Raw genomic sequence first — 16,415 nt, 5'->3', positions numbered from 1 at the left:
GAGGGAGGGAGAGGGGGACACAGAGGGAGGGAGAGGGGGACTGAGAGGGAGGGAGACGGACAGAGGGAGGAGGCTGACACACAGAGGGAGGGAGAGGGGGACAGAGAGGGAGGGAGAGGGGGACAGAGAGGGAGGGAGACACAGGAAGATGGACAGAGGGAGGAGGCTGACACACAGAGGGAGGGAGAGGGGGACAGAGAGGGAGGGAGAGGGGGACAGAGAGGGAGGGAGACACAGGAAGATGGACAGAGGGAGGAGGCTGACACACAGAGGGAGGGAGAGGGGGACAGAGAGGGAGGGAGAGGGGGACAGAGAAGGAGGGAGACACAGGGAGAGCAAATCAGTCCTGTGGTGTGTGGGAATGTCTGCTCGTCAGCAGGTGGACTGCGTGCATGTAGACAAGGGTGGCCAGTGCCAGAACCCCCCCTCTTCATCATGGCAAAACGCAGGGCCATGTCACAACCTGTACACGAGCACAAGGACAGCCACCTGCATCATATAAGTGTGTGGATCCACTCCATGTGCACATGTACAGTGCTACAAGGAAGGCGCAAATGCATAGCTCGGCACACATGCACACTCCACTGCTGACTGCAGTCACACTTGACGCAGCAAGTAAGACTGTGCCACACATAGTTAAAGGGGCCAAATTGGTGCCCAAGGGACACACACATGCACAAGTGCACTGTGAGTGGAATGCAAGACAGATCCTAATTCCAAGAGGAAATGTGCCAACTTTGTAACGGATGAAACATGGATGTTGCATGGATCAAAATTAACATTTTCTCTCTCACACACAGGTCAACGTCGTGCTGCACCCCCCAACACTGGGGGGGAACACTCACAGGACCCGGATCTGCAGGAGACCGATCCCACCGGCAGCGACCACTCTCACCACTCTGCGGACGACCCCGACCGACCTGGCCCCTCTGGTGTCCAACCACCTGCAGCACCTGCGTCAGGTACAACCGTGCCAACCACCACCCCCACTCCTGCCACATCCCAGGAGACACCCAGGATCCCTGCCCCAACACCACAATGCAGCCAGGCTCGCCAGGAGGGACACGGTGTCCCGGGCGCCCAGGAGGAGGCAGGCGACAACGCCAATGCCACCCCTCAGGGGTCCCGGAGACCCGATGTGCCCACAAGTGCAGGCCAGACACAAGTGGGCAGGGGTGGTGGGAGTGGAGGACGGCGGAGGCGCGAGCCTGACCAGTTGGCTGGGGATCCGGTATTTTCCCATGTCCGTAACATCCTGGACTCATACCGGCAGGACACCACGGGCATGGCCCAGGTTGTGTCCGTCCTCGAGGGGATCAAGGTCCAGCAGGCCCAGCAACATGCGGAGCTAATAGCCTGTCTACAGCTACACCAACGGAGGATGGAGGACAGACAGGCTGAGCATGTGACGGCGTCCCAGGGGATTCACGCTGAACTCCGTCGGATGGCCGACACCATGGCCGACCCTCCCTGTGCCAGAAGGCGGAGAACATCACCACCCACAGGGAGGGATCATGAGGAGGAGGAGGAAACATCCGACGGAGCATCCCAGACGTCGTCACGGCCTGCTGCTGAGGTTCCCCGCAGGAAGCCGGGTCGTCCACGGAAAGGACCGTGAAGGTGGCTGCTACATCACCATCTCCCAGGACACCTGGCCTGGCACCTGGCCCACTGGAGCAACAGCATCACAGCATCAAGAGACATTCTCTGCCACATGGCCCTGCTGGTCACTGGCTGACCAATGTTGACAAAGACTGTGGCATGGACTCTGAGGATTTCCAATGGCAAGGACACCAACTCCCCTACTGAACTTTGGATTCCCTAATCCCGGAAAGCCCCTCACTTTGTCCCCCCCCCCCCCCCCAATAATAAATCACACTATTAAGAGTAGATGCCTGCTGGTAGCATTATTACCTAACATGTGTCTTGTACAGTCTAAACATGCCTGAGTCATCTGTTCACTTCAACCATCCACACCCTGGGGCCTGAGTCTGGCACAGGACACATGGGTCACAGTTTATTAGGCAAGACAGACATGGAGCACCATACACACCCGTGATGGTCAGAACCAGCTGAGGGGGTGGCCGAACAACCGTGCTGACAGACACATTGAGTACAGCAACAGTCATGCGCAGAGGTCAGGGATCCTGGCCCGTGTCCTGGGGGGCACCCAGGTACGTGTAGACAGGTGGCAGAACCATGTCCTGCAAGCTTGAGTCCGGTGGATGCAGAGAATGGGGGCCTGGACAACGTTGGATGCATGGGGATGGCACATGTCACACTACCCACACAGTCATGGACATCATGCCCAATACACAGTCTCAGCACACACACACAGCTTGCATCTTGCCACTCGACACATTGACACATAGCCACAATCTGGGAATACCATGCCAGACATGCAGGATGCACCGTGCCAACACACCAGCATTGACTGAGAAGAGGCACCTTGGAGGCATAGGGACACCTTTAATAGTCATGTTTTTGGGATTGCAGAGGCAACTTGAAGTACACATGAACACATCATGTGGAGTAACATGTGGCTCAAACACTGGCACCCCCCTTCTGCAGCACAAATGCGTGATAGCCATGGAACTGGCACACAAGTGTCGGCTAACAGCTAAATACCCACAGCTGCTCACGGAGAGACTGCCATACACCATACATCCGCTGATGTGGAAGTCCCACGCCATGTCAAGACAATGTTAACCGTATGTGTCCGAGGGCAGTGTCACACACATTGATGCCTTCATCACAATCCACTATCCCATCACTGATGACTGACAACCAGGCAGCCCATCTATTCAGGTGTACCCAGCTGCATGTTGTGTCCCATGGGGATGCCACATGTCTGCAGAGGAACCAAACCCCGACCGGGCCAGTGTGCACACATCGTGAACAACTGCCACACCCAATACACCCCAGATGCATCCCTTACCCCATGGAGACTTCCAAACGTGTCCGTGCCTGTAACGCTGAGTCAGCCCACGATGCCATGTCCATGAGGAATAGCAGTGCCACAACAATGCAACCAGAAGACGGCATGCGCAGGTACCTGGGGAAGAGAGACACACAAGAAGTCAGCCACAAAGAGCACAGCCACTTGCATGTGCATTGACTCGACACATGTATGGATGAAAAAATGCTAGGTCACAATTATGAGTGGGGAAATACTACCATCACTGCCACCATCACTCCAGTGACACACCCACGCACACCTCTGACTCACGTGCCATACATGCAGGTGGAGACACGCATCACAACACATGCCACACGGGGACCAAGGCGTGCACACTCAGACACTGGTACTCACCACTAAGCAAAGAAGTCGCGTATGAGCCGAGTCCGGATGTCCTCTTGCGGCTCCACATCCTCCACATCACTAGCCCCATTGCCAAGCCCTTCGTCCTCCACGGGTGGATGGTCCTCGTCATGTTGATTCAGGATGAGTGGCACAGCTCTTTCAACTGCCATGTTGTGCAGCATGCAGCAGACCATGAAGATCTTGCAAACCTTTGCCGGGGCATATGGGAGTGCGCCGCCGGTCTTGTGGAGGCACCGGAATCGGCTCTTCAGCATGCCAAACGTCCTCTCTATCACTCGCCTTGTCCGGCCATGGGCGGTGTTGTAGCGGAGCTGGGCCGGCGTGATGGGGTTGCGGAGAGGTGTCAGCAGCCAAGGCATGTTGGGATAGCCAGCGTCCCCTAAATGGAAAGCACATGGATATCGTTAGAACTGGCGAAGCGGTAGTGCTGCTCGGCCAAACAGAATACAGGACAGACAGACTGTACCCACCAACAACACATGCTCGTTCGTTGCGCAGCTGCATCATCATATCAGGCATCCCGCTACGCCTCATGATGTAGGCATCGTGTGCTGATCCTGGGAAACGAGCACAGACATGTGAAATCACCATGTTGGACAGACACACCACAAGGGCATTGATGGAGTGGTAGTGCTTCCGATTGCGGTACGCCACCTCCCGTGCGTGTGGTGGTACCAAACCTACATGTGTCCCATCTATGGACCCAATGACATGGGGCATCCCTCCCAGGGCATAGAAACCACGCTTGACCTCAGTCATCTGTTCAGGGTTTGGGAACTTGATGAAGTCATCCAGGTGAATCAACATGGCCTCCAAGAAATCATGCAGCACACCGCTGAACATGCTCTGGGACATGCCACCAACATGAGCTATGGTATTTTGGAAGGTAGCCGTGGCAAGGAAATGTAGGGCAGCTGTTAGAAAAGGTAGACGGACCGGGAGGGCCGGCCGGGGTCAGGGGGAGAGGTCTCCGGGGAGAGCCGTCTCCAGCGATCGTACAGACAAGTAACTTCCCCCCCCCCACAGACAGAAATCACACACGGATAAGGTTCAGTGTTCTTTATAGGTACTTAGTTATGATACGGTAGAATGGTACAAGGAGGTCTGGACGCAGGGGTCCCCTCGATTAGAGTCTCGTAAGGTAGGGAAGGGGGTAGCGGGTCAGTCTATTTACCAATCAGGTAGTTCGGATGAGATGATGATGAGCTCACAATCCTCGAGCTTGGTGTTTAGGTGGTACGGTCCGCGGCAGCGCCAGCAGGTCCCGGTAAGGATGGTTGATACAACGGGCCGCGGCAGCGCCAGCAGGTCCCCGGAAGATGTACGGTCCGCGGCAGCGCCAGCAGGTCCCGGTGAGGATGGTCGTTACAACGGGCCGCGGCAGCGCCAGCAGGTCCCAGGAAGATGGTCGTTACAACGGGCCGCGGCAGCGCCAGCAGGTCCCAGGAAGATGACGGTCCGCGGCAGCGCCAGCAGGTCCCGGTGAGGATGGTCGTTACAACGGGCCGCGGCAGCGCCAGCAGGTCCCAGGAAGATGAAGGTTGCAGAAGGCCGCGGCAGCGCCAGCAGGCAGGACGATGGTTCACAAGAGCGGGCTACGGCAGCGCCAGTAGACCGTCAGGGTTGAGTTCACTCGGTGTCTCTTGACTCCAGGATACAACTGCCTTCCTGCTCCGGAGCTGTCTTAGTTATAGGGCTGGTGCCCTTTGATGTCCGGACCCTCGCACTTGGAGGTCGGAGGGTCCGGGATGAAGGTGTCCAGACACCCAGCAGGGGGTGGAGCCAGCGCCTGGGGGCTGCTGGAGGCGATCGGCACCTGGCGGGGGAAGAGCTCTTGACGCTTCGTTCTCCCATTGACCTGCCAAGTGGTCCGCTCACCTCCTGGGTGGATGGTGGTGCCGGGATGTCGGGGCCGGCCAGGCCCGGGGTTAGGGTCTAGGTGAGGCCACGCGGCCGCGTGGTGCAGGGCCCAAGATGGCGGCTTGACCCGGCCGGGGAAGCCGGTGGGGCTGGACCCCGTGATGAGTAGGGGTCCGAGGGCAGAGGGTCCGTCGGGAGACGGAGTACAGGGGCTTGTCACGGGGGTATGCCTGGTGGGCCGGAGCTCGGGCCCTGTCGTGCGGGGGGGGAGCAAGCCCTCTGTGTGGCCTGTCCAACATGCGTCCCCCCCAGCTGAAGGCGGGGAGAGTCACCCATCTCCTTGGGGACTCTCTTCGTCGAGGCGGAAAAAGCGGGACAGGCCATCCGCGTTGGCGTGGTCTTGGCCTGGCCGGTGCTCCACAGTGAAGTCCATTCCCTGCAGGGAAATGGACCAGCGCAAGAGTTTTGGGTTCTCCCCCCGCATCTGCATCAGCCATTGCAGGGGTCGATGGTCGGTTTGTACCCGGAAGTGGGTACCGAAGAGATAGGGTCGGAGCTTTTTGAGGGCCCACACTACTGCAAATGCCTCCCTCTCGATGGTGCTCCAACGCTGTTCTCGGGCCAGGAGACGTCGACTGATGAAGGCCACCGGCTGGTCATGACCTTCGGAGTTCAGCTGAGAGAGGACGGCCCCGATGCCGTGGTCGGAGGCGTCGGTCTGCACTACAAATTCCCGACTGTAATCGGGGGCCTGGAGCACCGGGGCGGTGCACAGGGCGGCCTTCAGCTCCTCGAAGGCCGCTTGACAATCAGGAGTCCAGTGGACCCGCTTCGGTTGATTCTTGGATGTGAGTCCCGTGAGGGGCCCCACGATGCTGCCGTAGCCCTTCACGAACCGCCGGTAGTAGCCGGTGAGCCCCAAGAAGGCTCGGACCTCGGTCTGGGTGACGGGGGGCTGCCAGGACTGGATGGCAGCAATCTTAAGTTGTAGTGGGGCCACCAGCCCGCTTCCCACTTGGTGCCCAAGGTAGGTCACAGACCCTTGGCCAATTTGGCACTTGCCGGCTTTAATGGTGAGGCCGGCCCGCTGGAGGGCTTGGAGGACCTCTTGGAGGTGACGGAGGTGGTCGGACCAGTGGCGGCTGTATACAGCGATATCGTCCAGGTAGGCAGCGCTGAATTCTTCGAGCCCTGCCAAGACCTGGTTCACAAGACGTTGGAATGTGGCGGGGGCATTCTTCATGCCAAAGGGCATGACCTTAAATTGATAGTGGCCATCGGGGGTGGAGAAGGCTGACCGTTCCTGAGCCCTGGGTGTGAGGCCGATCTGCCAGTAGCCCGCCGTTAGGTCGAAGATACTAAGGTAGCGGGCGGCCCCCAGCCGGTCGATCAGCTCGTCTGCTCGGGGGATGGGATGAGCGTCGGTCCGGGTGACAGCGTTCAAGCCCCGGTAGTCGACGCAGAATCTCAGTTCAGGGGCGGTGCCGGGGGCAGCGGCCTTGGGAACTAATACAACCGGACTGGCCCAGGGACTGTCCGAGGGCTCGATGACCCCGATCGTGAGCATCTTGGCCACTTCCTCCTGTATGCAGGCCCGTACCCGATCTGGTACGCGGTAGGCCCGGTGCCGAACAGGGGGACTGTCCCCGGTGTCTACGTCGTGCAAACACCAAGGGGTGACCCCGGGGGTGAGGGAGAACAGGGCAGCGAACTGCAGCAGGAGGTCCCGGCAGTCCTGGCGTTGCTCCGAAGTGAGGGCGTCGGAGAGCCGGACCCCATCCACGGAGCCGTCCTTCTCCTGAGTCTTTAAGAGATCCGGGAGGGGCTCGGAGTCTTCTTCTGTACCACTGTCGGTCGCCATCAGGAGGCTTAGTTCGGAGCGCACAAAGTGTGGTTTGAGCCGGTTGGTGTGGAGGACCCGCAGGGGGTTCCGGGTGGACCCCATGTCGATGAGGTAAGTGACGGGGCTTTTACGCTCGACCACTTTGAAGGGCCCCGTCCACTTGTCTTGCAGGGCACATGGTTCGGTGGGGGACATCACCCATACTTGCTGCCCAGGCTCGAATTCAACGGAGGAGGCATTGTGATCATACCACCTCTTCATGTCCTCCTGACTGGCCTCGAGGTTCGCCTTGGCCATCTCCCTGAAGCGCCGGGTCTGGTTTCGTAGGGCCAGGATGTATTTGAAGACGTCGGGAGGGGTCGTTAAGGGGGCCATCTCCCAACCTTCCTTGACTAGGCTGAGGGGCCCTCGCACAGGGTGCCCGTACAAGAGTTCGAAAGGGCTAAAGCCGAGGGACTTCTGGGGGACTTCTCGGTAGGCGAAGAGGAGGCACGGGAGCAGCACATCCCACTGGCGACGGAGAGGCTCTTCCAATCCCCCAATCATCCCCTTGAGAGTGCGGTTAAAACGCTCCACTAGTCCGTTCCCTTGGGGGTGATAGGGGGTCGTGAATCTGTAGGTGACCCCGCATTGTTGCCAGAGGGACTTCATGTATTTAGATATGAAATTCGTACCTCGGTCGCTGACGACTTCTCGGGGGAAGCCTACCCTGGAGAATATCCCCATCAGGGCCCGGCCAACCACCGGAGCTGTCACTGTCCGTAGGGGCACCGCCTCGGGGTAGCGGGTGGCATGGTCCACTAGTACCAAGATGAACCTGTGTCCTTGTGCCGTGCGGGGGTCCAGAGGCCCCACAATGTCTATCCCCACCTTCTCGAACGGGGTGGTGACCACAGGGAAGGGTTGCAGAGGGGCCTTCAGCTTCCGACCACTCTTCCCGCTGGCTTGGCACGTGGGGCAAGATCGGCAGTGGTTCAGGACGTCATTCCTCATTTTTGGCCAGAAAAAGTGGGTCACCAGGCGACTGTATGTTTTGTCCTGGCCCAGGTGTCCAGCCAGGGGGACATCGTGGGCCAGGTTGAGCAGAAAGTCTCGGAAGCGGAGCGGTACCACCAGAACTCGACCGGCCCCCAGCTCGGCGATTCTTTGCTCGCTGTAGAGCAGGTCGTTGTCCCAGTAGACCCAGTGGGTTCCGGTGGTGTCCCCTGCGTTTTGGGTATCGGCTTGTTGGCGGAGTCCCTCGAGGGAGGGACAGGTCTTTTGTTCCTGGCGGAACTGTTCTTGGGTGGGCCCCCCCTCTTGACGCCACTGAGCCAGATCCGGAAGGTCCTGGTGTTGTGCGTCTGCTTCGATAGTCGGGTCCGGGAGGTCGGACTCGCCGTTGTCCTCGACGGGGGCAACCGGGGGCGGAGGTGCTAGCCATTCGGTTTCTTCTGATCGGGGGGTGGCCCGGGCGGCCATGGATCGGGTGGTTATGCAGGCCCAGTCCGGGAGGCCCAGCATCCCCAGGTGCTCTCTTTTCTCGACGGTGGCCCACGGGGAACTCTCGAGGTCATTCCCCAGGAGGCAGTCCACGGGGGCATCGTCCCGGACCGTCACCTTCAGTAGGCCGGAGACCCCTCCCCATTCAAACGGGACGCAGGCCATCTTACACATACTCTCAGAGTTATCTGCCGAGCGGACGGGGCAGAGAATGTTCGGCAGGATCTGCTCGGGCTTCACCAGATGACAGCGGACGGCCGTCACGCTGGCGCCGGTGTCACGCAAGGCCTCGGCTCTCTGTCCATTAATGGTCACCCACTGACCGTATTTTCTGGTGTTGGCGGGTAGGGGAGCCCGCGGAACCATGTCTCTTCCCCCTAGGCATGCCAGGACCATGGCGGCCGGTTCCCACCCTTGCTGGTCCGGCTCGTACTCTTCGGGTCCCTCCGATGATTGCTCTTCCCCTAGGGCAGCGGCCGCTACCTGGCGGGGCTTGGGTGTTTGATTTAGCGGGCAGTTCGGGTCATTGGCGTAGTGGCCTAGTCGCTGGCACCGGTGGCACGTGACGTTGGCTCGGTACCCAGGCCGCAACGGGGGGTTGCCCCGGCCGGCCGGAGGCGGGGTGCTGGCCACGGGTGTTGTTGGTAAGGCGTCTCTCCCTCGCCCCTGGCCTCCTCCTCCGCCCCGAGGACGGTGCTGGCCTTGGTTGCCTCTGTTCTGGTCGTGGGGCCCTCTCCGGCCCACTCGGGTGCTTTCCCACCGGTCAGCTTCGGCGGCGAGCTGCCGGGGGTCGGTCAGCTTACTGTCGAGTAGGTGCTGCCGGAGCTCGACGAAACAGTTGTTTGACAGGTGCTCCCATACCATAAGGTTGAAGAGTTGTTCGTAAGTGGTGACCTGACTTCCCTTGATCCACCCTTCGAATGCCCGGCTGAAATAGTTCACGTATTCTACCCAAGTTGTACCTGGGATCCTGGTGCAATCTCTGAACCTCTGGCGGTACATCTCGGGCGTGAGGCCGTAGCGGGTGAGGAGGGCAGCCTTCATGTGGTCGTAGGACGACATTTGGTGATCGGGGAGCTGCAGCAGGGCATCGCGACCCTCGTTGATAAATCTCCCCCAAAGTCCGGCTCCCCAATCACTCCGGTCGATTCGGTGGGAGGTCATTGCGATCTCATAGGCTTTAAACCACTGTTGTATGTCGTCTTCTCGGACATATTCGCGGACAACATCCTTGGGGATGTGAACTTTTTTCTCACTTGGCCCCGGGGTGTGTGGTCGCTCAGGCACCCCCAGTTCCTTATTCTGTTTGCGCAGTTCTATTTCCGCTAGTCGGCGCTCGTGCTCGAGCGTTATTTTTTTCTCTTCCAGCTCTCTCTGTCTCTGCTTTTCTTCTCGTTCCTCTCGAAGCCGCATATGCTCGAGGTTAAGTTTCTGTTCAGCTAACTTGAGTTCCCCATCCATCTTGAGTCGTGCCATCTCCAACTCGTGTAACCTGACTCTGTCTCTTTCTCGGATCTCCTCTTGCGGAAGGCCCGTTCCCCGCTCCTCGGGAGCCGTGGCGTTCCCCTCTGGTGTGATGCTGGTTTGGTCTGGTGTGACGCTGCTTTGGTCGGAGGGTCCTGTGACCCCCGTTTCTGTCCATGACTCCAGAGCGCGCTTTAGATCATCCTTGGTACTCAGGCCGGTGGTAGCAATGCCAAGTTCTATGCAAAATTGTCTCAGTTCGCGGTGGTTGTATTCTTCTAATTTCTCCATTTGGAATTTCTCGGTGGAGCTGCTATCTTTGGTCGACATCGTGTTTTTGTCGTGGGGTGAGCTACTCTCTGTACGATTACGCGTTGATTCGGATCGCGCCGCTGGCCACCAATGTTAGAAAAGGTAGACGGACCGGGAGGGCCGGCCGGGGTCAGGGGGAGAGGTCTCCGGGGAGAGCCGTCTCCAGCGATCGTACAGACAAGTAACTTCCCCCCCCCCACAGACAGAAATCACACACGGATAAGGTTCAGTGTTCTTTATAGGTACTTAGTTATGATACGGTAGAATGGTACAAGGAGGTCTGGACGCAGGGGTCCCCTCGATTAGAGTCTCGTAAGGTAGGGAAGGGGGTAGCGGGTCAGTCTATTTACCAATCAGGTAGTTCGGATGAGATGATGATGAGCTCACAATCCTCGAGCTTGGTGTTTAGGTGGTACGGTCCGCGGCAGCGCCAGCAGGTCCCGGTAAGGATGGTTGATACAACGGGCCGCGGCAGCGCCAGCAGGTCCCCGGAAGATGTACGGTCCGCGGCAGCGCCAGCAGGTCCCGGTGAGGATGGTCGTTACAACGGGCCGCGGCAGCGCCAGCAGGTCCCAGGAAGATGGTCGTTACAACGGGCCGCGGCAGCGCCAGCAGGTCCCAGGAAGATGACGGTCCGCGGCAGCGCCAGCAGGTCCCGGTGAGGATGGTCGTTACAACGGGCCGCGGCAGCGCCAGCAGGTCCCAGGAAGATGAAGGTTGCAGAAGGCCGCGGCAGCGCCAGCAGGCAGGACGATGGTTCACAAGAGCGGGCTACGGCAGCGCCAGTAGACCGTCAGGGTTGAGTTCACTCGGTGTCTCTTGACTCCAGGATACAACTGCCTTCCTGCTCCGGAGCTGTCTTAGTTATAGGGCTGGTGCCCTTTGATGTCCGGACCCTCGCACTTGGAGGTCGGAGGGTCCGGGATGAAGGTGTCCAGACACCCAGCAGGGGGTGGAGCCAGCGCCTGGGGGCTGCTGGAGGCGATCGGCACCTGGCGGGGGAAGAGCTCTTGACGCTTCGTTCTCCCATTGACCTGCCAAGTGGTCCGCTCACCTCCTGGGTGGATGGTGGTGCCGGGATGTCGGGGCCGGCCAGGCCCGGGGTTAGGGTCTAGGTGAGGCCACGCGGCCGCGTGGTGCAGGGCCCAAGATGGCGGCTTGACCCGGCCGGGGAAGCCGGTGGGGCTGGACCCCGTGATGAGTAGGGGTCCGAGGGCAGAGGGTCCGTCGGGAGACGGAGTACAGGGGCTTGTCACGGGGGTATGCCTGGTGGGCCGGAGCTCGGGCCCTGTCGTGCGGGGGGGGAGCAAGCCCTCTGTGTGGCCTGTCCAACAGCAGCCATTACCTTCAGCTGGGGTGTCAGTGCCGTAGGATACCTGTGCTGCGGTTGCAGGTGTGGTGCCAGTCTCGCCGTCAGCTCCAGAATCAACGGTTGGGTGAAGCGGTAGAGCCGGATCCTGTCATTCTCCTGCATGGTGGCCAAGTCTGGAATTCTTCGGGCAACAGGAGGCGCTCTGCAGTAATTTGGAAGTGACAAGGAAGAGTGAGTGCACTACGAGAACAACTCATGTCTACTGAGCACATGTAAATCTGGCAATACACACATGCCACATAGGGAGTCAGGCATGTGCTACATGCCCAGGACACGTATGGATGCAAGGTGACACTCCTTCCAAGACCCAGCTACACACGGTGATTGAGAACCTCCCCATGCCACGCCATGGAAATAGCTGTGTCCCAGTGCAAGTGCACTGCCCGACGCAAGACAGGAGTGACATACACCCACACATCAGCAGAAGTGTGATGCCGATTGCAGAGACTGGCAGCGGAACACTTGAGCCACAGGTCACATGACATTACACTAGGACAGCCCACACACCTTGCCATGAAGGTGCACATGTCATGACTCACCACACATTCCTTGTGAGTTTGCTGACATGGCCTTGTCACGCTACTCCGTGTCCCTTGCATACATGTGCACCTCACATCCGAGAACACATGTGGCATGGTGTTGGGAACAGTGTGCAATGACAATCTACACACAGCCACATGTTGGTTGCTGCAACGGCTGCAGCTTTTGAGGGTGCTACAACATCAACCTGATGTAAATCCCGGACACATATATGGCATAGTCACATTGTGCACTGTGGGTAGTGATAAGTCATGTGTCATGACCCCTGTACCTGGCATCATGGGACACTTCCGTGTGTTGGTGTCGGTGCCATGCCAGTGACGCTCACCCCAAGTGCGCAGTCCCACATGCACACATGTCAAAGGAGTCAAGGGCATGCCTGGCACACATTGCACCCTCACACAGTACACATGTACACATCTCATCATACATCTGGTGCCTTCTCCACTCAGGAGGCATGTTCCACATCACAGCCTGTGACACCTGTGCCCCACACATGTGGTAATGCACAGACGATGCCTTGATGTCCATTCCTGGACAAGTATGTCCATCCATGGACAAGTATGTCCGCCCTATTCCTACATGTGTGTCGCCTATCACCACAGTGATGTGTAAAATCCGCCGTACTGCTGCTGAGAGGGCCTGTGCATGTTCCCAAATCACTGTGGGAGTGCTGCCGTATGTGTACCCATCGTGATGGCGAGCGTAGATGCGAGTGTACGGTCCGTGCCACTACGGGTACGCATACGCGTGCAGACCCATAGTGATGGAGAGCGTAAATGTGAGTGTACGGTCCGTACCACTACGAGTACGCATACGCGTGCAGACCCATAGTGATAGAGAGCGTAGATGCGAGTGTACGGTCCGTACCACTACGGGTACGCATACGCGTGCAGACCCATAGTGATAGTGAGCGTAGATGCGAGTGTACGGTCCGTACCACTACGGGTACGCATACGCGTGCAGACCCATAGTGATAGTGAGCGTAGATGCGAGTGTACGGTCCGTACCACTACGGGTACGCATACGCGTGCAGACCCATAGTGATAGTGGGCGTAGATGCGAGTGTACGGTCCGTACCACTACGGGTACGCATACGCGTGCAGACCCATAGTGATGGAGAGGGTAGGCATGCATGTACGGGCCGTTGCCATGCATTTGGGGTGCCCTAGGGCCCCCACACGCACCGTACCTGTGTGTGATGCTCCAAATTACATAGGGGACAAGTATTAAGGCCTACATGCATGCTGGTTGTCATGGAGACCAAGTTCAAAATTCGAAATTGTTCTGGAAGGTGCACAGCAGAAGTCAGTTGGAATTTGTCTACTTTGTTGCAATGTGTTTGTGGGGCTGACATCATGCAGGAGAATGAAACCGATAGAGAACCCACAGACTGCTAGGTTTGTAGGGATTGGTGGAAACATAGGATGCAAATGTGAGTGACCAATCTCTCTGTACTCCTGTGCATGAGACTGGGCAGAAGGGCACATATAAGGCAGCCAGGTCCCATGAGGGAGCACTTGCCTGCACATCTTTGCATTCGTCGACCCAGCTGCTGCTACTGATTCCCTGGAACCATGTCAAGGGCTGTGGAGAGGACACAGCCATTCACCCTGGAGGAGAACATGGCTCTGCTGGATGTGATCCTCCCACAGTACTCCATGCTGTATGGGCGACCAGGGTATCAGGTGAGTGCATAGGCCACTGCCACAGACTGTCCCTATGTTGTGACTGTGACTTCTGCCATTGCGTCCAGGTGTAACACACATGCCATGTACTGTCGGGGGGGTCCCAGGGGGGGGTGCCTGATGTCTCCCAGCAGTGCCCTGAGACAGGAGGGGTGGGGGCCTATCACTCACAGCAGTGCCCTGAGACAGGAGGGGTGGGGGCCTAGAACTCACAGCAGTGCCCTGAGCCAGGAGGGGTGTGTGCAGAGTCCTCCCAGCAGTGCCCTGAGACAGGAGGGGTGGGGGCCTATCACTCACAGCAGTGCCCTGAGACAGGAGGGGTGGGTACAGAGTGCTCCCAGCAGTGCCCTGAGACAGGAGGGGTGTGTGCCTATCACTAACAGCAGTGCCCTGAGACAGGAGGGGTGGGTACAGAGTGCTCCCAGCAGTGCCCTGAGACAGGAGGGGTGGGTACAGTGTGCTCCCAGCAGTGCCCTGAGACAGGAGGGGTGTGTGCCTATCACTAACAGCAGTGCCCTGAGACAGGAGGGGTGGGTGTGATGCACAGTGTGAGCCTTGATCATTGATTGTGACATTGCCATCATTCCACCTGTGTACCCACTGTGGCACGTAGTGCTTTTTCCCCTCACCAGGGGATGATGTCCCTATGACAAAGGTGCAATGCGTTGGCTGCATGACATGCCTTGTTGTAACCAGCTAATTTGTACCCATATGTCTCTCTGTGACATGTGGCTGGTGTATTGATGTGGTGTCACTTGTTCTTCCTCACAGGTAGGCGCCACTGCCAAGGAGCAGATCTGGCTGACCGCCGTCAGTGCCGTGAGGCGTGTGGATGGTCGGAGGCGGAGCCTGTCCCAGGTGAGGAAACGCTGGCAGGATATCCGGTGCTGGACGCGGAGGATTGCACGGCTCCTGCTGGGGGACTCACCTGAGAGCCACAAGAACCGCGGCCGCCGCCGTCTGAGCCACCTCCACAGGCGTGTGCTGCCGGTGGTCTTTCCAGACCTGGAGAGGCGCTTACAGGCGATGCAGCAGCCGGAAGGGGGTAGGTACATGTGTGTTTGTTGTGTGTCACCGGCATTTGTAAGGGTACAGTAGCATGAATTCACTGGCAGGGTTTAAAGGTGCTGTGCAGATCCTGTTTGCCCCAGTATAGCGCTGTGCCCCTGCCACCCTTCCCCTCCTTGCAATGTGTTCCCTGGTCTGTGTGTAGTCACTCCTTCACAGGGTAATGTAGGCTGGCGCTTTGTCCACGGGAACAATGTCTGTAGCATCATGTGTGGGGGTGGTGTGTAACAGGTTGTGGGACATTGCCTGTGCACTGTCAAGTTCACTGCATGTGGGTTCCATATCAGTTGGCACTGATGCTGACTCCAGACATGGGAGTTGGTCTCTCATGTGTCATGCCTTACAGCGCGCATGTCCCATGTAGTGGCCTGTGACATGATGTGCATGAGTGTGCGATACACATAGTGCAGGGATGGTGACGTGTGTTGCAGTCATTACCATTCAGTAGCATGTAGTTGCGTGCCCACTACTGTCCCCTGGGGCACCTTTTCCTCAGTGGTGTATGTGTCATCATAAACGTGGCCACTGTCAGTGTCTACAGCGTAAGTTGTGCTCTCTGCCATTGTCCCCTGTCACCATGTATATAGACGTGCTATTTTGTACAGGTGTCCACTGTGCAGCCTGACCTGATTGTCCTTCTTCATACTCACAGTTGCCAGTGCCTGTGTGTCTTGCTATACTCATCTGAGGATGGGCACTGGTACCTCATTATTTGTACAGGCGCACCTTGGCTGTTTGGCGTCCAATCTCGCTTTTTGCCTGCCCCTGTGTGTATCACCCAGACTATGAGATGTTGGTGCCACCTGTGTCTCAACAATTTGCCTCGTGTAGGGTCTTGTTGGGGCGGGCAATGCCTATGTGTTAAATCCTGATTACCACTTGCTGGGTCTGGGCAGTGTGTGATGTGTCTGGACACACACGCAATGTGCAGTGACAGAGTCATGTTGTGCATGTTTTCAGCATTACCTATGCAGCATGTGTCTCAAGTTCATGGATATGGTCCCTGGTCATCGGTATTTTCGCCAACGCTGTGTGGTGCAGATGCAGTGCTGGATTGTCCCCAGGGCCTGGGTGCTATGTCAGACTCCTTTTCCTGTGTTTAGCTATTGTCTCATGCTCTCCATGGTATTTCAGTGGCATGGTGGCTCAACCAACTGTGTGTTTCATGCCCTACATCGGTACCCTGTTCAGTAGATGTTAGGGATCTTCCTTTTCAGGCCATGCAATGTTACCTATGTAGATTGGACTCATGTGACAGATGTGTACAGATGTCTGATTATTTCTGTCTCTCCACCCTGCCCACAGCATCGTCGGGGGACACAGAGGGAGACATGGACACAGACCAGGCGGAGGGACCGAGCACCAGTGCCAGCCGTGACATCGGGTCTGGCACATCGAGTGGTACAGAGGCGGAGGAGAGTGTGGCCGAGGACCTGTCGACTGGCACATCAGACTACGAAG

Source organism: Triturus cristatus, chromosome 11, assembly GCF_964204655.1.
Source record: "Triturus cristatus chromosome 11, aTriCri1.1, whole genome shotgun sequence".
Classification (NCBI taxonomy): Eukaryota; Metazoa; Chordata; class Amphibia; order Caudata; family Salamandridae; genus Triturus; species Triturus cristatus.
This window is presented reverse-complemented; position numbering follows the sequence as displayed.